We start from the raw sequence: 5,611 nt of genomic DNA, 5'->3' as shown, positions 1-5,611 counted from the left end.
CCTCAGAAAAGAAGCTGAGGTTCAAAGTGAAGCACCAGCTGATCATGAGTCAATACTGGGAAGCAGTAGAGCAAAAGGCAAGTGTCACTGTGGGATGTGTTAAAAAGCTGCTGTATGTAAGATCACAGAATCACAGATTTGTTGAGGTTGGAAGGGACCTCTGGATATCATCTAGGCCAACCCTCCTGCTCAGAGCAGGGTCAGCCAGAGCAGGTTGCCCAGGGCCCTGTCTAGTTGGGTTCTGAGTAACTCCAAGGATGGAGACTTCACAGCCTCTCTGAGCAACCTGTTCCAGTGTTTGACTGCACTCACTGGAAAAAAAAGTGTTTTCTTATGTTTAAAGAGAATTTCCTGTATTTCACTTTGTGCCCATTGCTTGTTGTCCTTTCTCTGGATACCACTGAGAACAGTCTTGCTTTGTTTTCTTTACTCCCCCCAACAAGGTATTCATACATATTGATAAAATCCCCCTGAGCCTTCTCTTCTTGAGGCTAAACAATGACAGCCCTCTCAGCCTCTCCTCATATGTCAGATGCTCCAAGCCCTTAATCATCTTAGTGGTTCTTCACAGGACTCGCTCCAGTACAGCCATGTCTTTCCTGTATGGGGGAGCCCAGAACTGGACCCAGCACTCCAGATGTGGTCTCACCACTGCAGAGTAGAGGGAAAGGATCATCTCCCTCGACCTGCAGGCAATGCTCTTTCTAATGTATCACAGGATGCTGTTGGCCACCTTTGTTGCAAGGGCGCATTGCTGGCTTATGGTCAACTTCTTGTCCACCAGGTCTTTTTCTGCAAAGCTGCTTTCCAGCTAGTCAGCCTCAGACTGTGCCAGTCCATGAGGTTATTCCTCTCCAAGTGCAGGACTTTGCATTTCCCTTGGTTGAATTTTATGAGGTTCCCACCTGCCCATTTCTCCAGCCTGGCGACATTCCTCTGAACGGCAGCACAACCATCTGCTCTATCAACCACTCCAACCAATTTTGTATTGTCTGCAAACTTGCTGAGAGGGTACTCTGTCCCATCATCCAGATCATCAACGAAAATGTTGGACAGTGCTGGTATTATATTTTCACATAGAAAACTCACACTTTAGGCAATCTGCACCTTTTTAACATTAGTGGAAATTCAAGATATGTCCTCAGATAACCCATGCTGGCACACTGCTAACAGAACAGAGGTAGAGGGGAATCAGAGCTATGGAAGTTTCAGGGGTAGGAAGAGCAGGCTATGGAGGATCAGAAGCAAGAAGAGTTACTAAGAAGGAAAGAGAGGTCTAGAATAAACTTTCCCCCACATTGCCTAGACACATACATAATCCTCCCTGCTGCTGAATGACAGGGGTTTTTTTGGTTTGTTTGTTTTTTTTACAGATAACCCCTGAATTAATTATTCCATTCTGGCTGGTGCTGGAATTTTGTGTCCAAATTGGCATATCATGTTTTAAGAAAAATATACACAAATTTAAGGTAATCCTACAGAGAGAAAAGAAGGATTGGAAGTGTAGAAAAGATCACTTAGAGGAAAAGCTGGAGGGAAAAAAATGTGTTAAAAAAAAGCACAAAACTAAGCAGTCTTCTTCTATGCTTGTGTTTATTACAAAGAGGATGGAAAGGATGAAATTGGCTCAATTTGCAGACAAAGATTTTGGGTAGATAGTAGAGGAAAAAAAAGAGCAAGTATAAGGCTAGCACTTGAATAAGGCTTGCTTTGGACTTGAGGCTATCTAGAAAGCATAGACAGGTCAGACAAGCATTTCTAATGGGGATCCTGCCTCCAAGCAGGACAGACCAGGGGACTCATGAGAACTCTTCTCTCTGCCTTTTATGACTGTATTTCAAAGGCTGCTGTACCCATTTGCAAGGCTTCAGCAAAGTTTGCAGGATTAAACTTCTAAGTGTTAATAAAGAAGATGATCAAATCTATGTTGTTTCTTTGGTTCTCTGCCCCCCTTCAAATAGTAATTGTTTGTGAAAGGGCAACTGCCAGACTTCATGCTAGTTCAGTTCCCACCTGATCATTTAAATGATGCTTTGGTGAGAGTCTGTTTTTGTGGAAATAACCTCAGCTCTTTGTTCTGTTTTGCTATTTGAATCTGCATTCAAAACCCGTAAGTATAGCTGATGGCTCCATGTCCCCAAATGAAAATGGGGATTGAAATGAAATTCAGATTAGCAAGAATTCTTAGAACAAGCCTGTGATATTTTCATGATATTTATCTTTCCCTCTTATAAAAGGACAAGGTCACAGCTCCAAAGCCTCTTGCATGATGACCCAAGAGCTCAAGGTGCAGAAGTCCAAATGAGCAACAAGCTTGGTGGTGTAGTCCCACCCAAAGATCTCTTCAAAGTGCAGTAGGTACATGGCTGCTGTGCTGCCTCTGAAACGCATTTGTCATTCTGAGATGGAGAGGGAAAAAGGGAAAGGATTTTGAAAGAGAATGCATGAATGAGGAAGTGGCAGTATAACTGCAAAAACCTGAAGGCAAATAGGAAGGGTCATGTGGAATTTAGACCTTTATAGAGAGCAAGAACTGCTTTAGAGTCATGAGAGCTCTGGGTGGTTGAACACTCTGTCAATGCATGCATGCTAGACACACACCAAGGGCCTCGCTGCGTGCAGCTTGCGCCTTTGGTCAGGCCCCATCAGGAGCTGGGGGGCATTTGGACTGAATCTCAGGCAGATTCTCATTTAGTTTCCTCCAAAAACAAGCCAGCTTACTCAAGGTCAGCAGAGACAGTCAAGCAATTTGCTTCAAAACTGCACTGCTCCAAACCAGATTGCTCATCTAGACACAGCCTAGGTCAGTGTAATCTACACTGAAGTGGTCTTGGTTTACATCCTCCCCGCCAGCTCCATGTTCCTGCCCCATCTGTTGCTGCCAGGGAGCAGCAAGGGCAGACTGTTTGCTTGGTGGAACAGGAGCCAACCACAGCAACACAGCTGGCAGGGCAGGGGCCTTGCCAGCCTGAGTAGCATCCCACAGTACCAGAGTGAGGCAAGCAGGGCAGAGCAAGAGAGCAATTGTAACCATCTTCAGCCATGAGTCCAGATCATCAGGCACCTTCCTGATGAGGAGGCAGGTCTGAGGTCAAGCTGGGAAGTCAATCTGCGGTTAGGGTCCAGTGACAGTAACCAGGGTCAGACGCAGCCCAGCAATTGTCAGGTGGGTCCACAGTGATGAGGCAGGACCAAGATTAAGCTAGGAAGTCAGTCTACAAGTCAGGGTCCATGGCCAGGCACAGGCATGACTGTCACTGAGCTGGAGACCAACACTCTTACAATGCAGCTTAGGAAGAGAGTAAAGGCCCAGGGCTGAGCTTAAATGGGGCTCCTGGGCCCATGAGCAGAAGGTGTGGGTGGAGGCCCCAGCTGAGACTGGTCAGGACCATTAAGGCCTGTTAGGGCTCTGAGGGCCCTGGCAGTTGCAGACAGATGACAAGACAATTCAGGGAGCTGATCTGGCTGAGGAGCAAGGAGTTTTCATCATGATCAGTACCCTGTTTGTGTGAGCTGCAGTGCTGACATGAGGGAGGAAGGTGTGCAGCCAGGGAAGGAGGAGGATGTGGAAATGCTCAACCCAGCCTTGTATCAGCCTAAGATGTCACAGAACTGCACTCTAAGAAGTCATTTAGCCATTAATACCAGACGAAAAAGAACCCGTCAAAAAGTGCACATGCTTTGATGGAAAAATATGTGACCTCATCTTTCAAGCGCACTATCCTCAAAGTTTTTGCCTTGAAGATTTTAGCACATACAGGGAAAAATACACTTCTCTGGGTAGAAGGTCAAAGGTAAGCCTGTGTGCCACTTTATCTACTCTTCTGTCTCATTCTGAAATCTTTAAACAGTGCAAAACCCCTAAGCACCACCTGGATATCTGATGCTCAGTGACTTTAACCCACATTAGTGAAACGGTCTGGATTCACTTGGTCTGGTATGTGATTTTGTAGAGCTAATATAAATCAGTATGAGACTTTGCATATGTGTTTGTGCTACAGAAGAGCATTTTGCAGACCCATGACCTGAGCAGTTTCCAAATGAAGTCTGTAAATGAAATATCCACTTTGGAGCTCTCTCCTATAAGCAGCTCCGTCCTTTGCAGAGAGGTGCTGTCACTTGTGCCCGCATAAAAGCCCAAAGCAGAAGCTCATAAATCATCCTCTATGCCACTGAAAATCCTCCAGCTCCATTACCACCCATCGCCTAGGTACAGCCTTATCCCATAAGCAGTGCTCCCACACCTGTGAGCAGAAACACATTCAGTGGAGAGAGGAGCCACCATGTCAAACAGAGGTAGGATCTGTACTTGTACAGGAAAGCTCAGCTTCTGGCAGAGATGCTGTGAGGTGGGAAAAGAGGCCATGCAGACTTTTCCATTGCATGGAGTGTTATTAGTCCTTAAAACCCAGTCAAGCTGCATACCCCAACTCACATTGGGAGGGAGGGGGCTGCGTGACCCAGCAGTCATTTCAAATGATACAGGAACATGTTCCAAGCAGTGCCAAAGCCCTTCTGCATCTTCAGCAAGATTCATGTGAGAAAGGGCTAAATTTTGCTTCTAGCTGTGTCCACCAATATTTAGAAGAGAGATAATTCCTGATAGATACAACTGGGAATCACCTACTAATACTAGAAGAACATTGCTGTTACAGGAATATGCATACTGCTTCTGGACATAGGGGCAAGGAATGAGATTTATTGCACCAGCTCTGTGCATATCCTTGCTAGGAGCCTTCTCATTCCAGTATTCCCATGTTACTGAAGTGCACTAACTGCAGGGTTTTGCTGGAGCAACCAAAAAATGCAAATGGGGCTGAATGTCACATCCCTGAGCCATGTAGATGACAAAGATTTTGCATGTAATTTCTACCTCTCCTGATGAGGGCAGAATTTGACATCTTGCCGTCAAGCTACAAAGACCAAGATGGGAACAGAAAAGAAGTAGCTGTTACCTGCTCTCAGTGTCTGTGCGACTGTAGTGCCAACAACACTGATGCGAAAGGAAACCATTCTCATTTGTTGGTAAAACAGCAGAAACATGTTTTTCTTCGGCTGCAATGTCCCTCTGACTCCCACGCAGAAAGCGCTCATGCAATATTCCACATAAGCAGAATATGTCCAGTTCCTAGAAGTCCAAGTACAAGAAACTGTAGCCCATTTTAGAAACTGCACTAATCTCAGATCATAAACATGAGAGGTAGTTTGCTTTCATGTGTAACCCTATTCTTTCCTTGTCTTTGTCCCTAGGCTTTTGAATGACCTTGGGCAAAACACATCCCTTCAGCATGTCCCACATCTGTAAAACAAGGATCATGACCAGCTAATGAAAGAACTAGGTGCTATTGTTACTTCATGGAACCTCCCTACACATAATAAAGGTATCTCTGAAGGGGGAAAATCACTATTACAGGTTTCTAATAGAGCCTAGGTAATTCTGTTATAAGAAAATAGGAATGTTCCAGTATTTCTGTTCGGTTGCACCAAAGCAAATGAACCGAGTGACTTCTGAAACTGACCACATCACTAAGGCAGAGAAGGCATCTTGCATATTCACAGGAGCGTAAGATTGTTTTATTTACACTTTCATTGCTAGGGGCTGTGAGATGGA

The sequence above is a fragment of the Apteryx rowi genome, unplaced genomic scaffold (genome assembly GCF_003343035.1).
Source record: "Apteryx rowi isolate R43461 unplaced genomic scaffold, aptRow1 scaffold_20, whole genome shotgun sequence".
Taxonomy (NCBI): domain Eukaryota; kingdom Metazoa; phylum Chordata; class Aves; order Apterygiformes; family Apterygidae; genus Apteryx; species Apteryx rowi.
The sequence above is the reverse complement of the archived record's forward strand: the minus strand, read 5'-3'. Positions refer to the sequence as shown.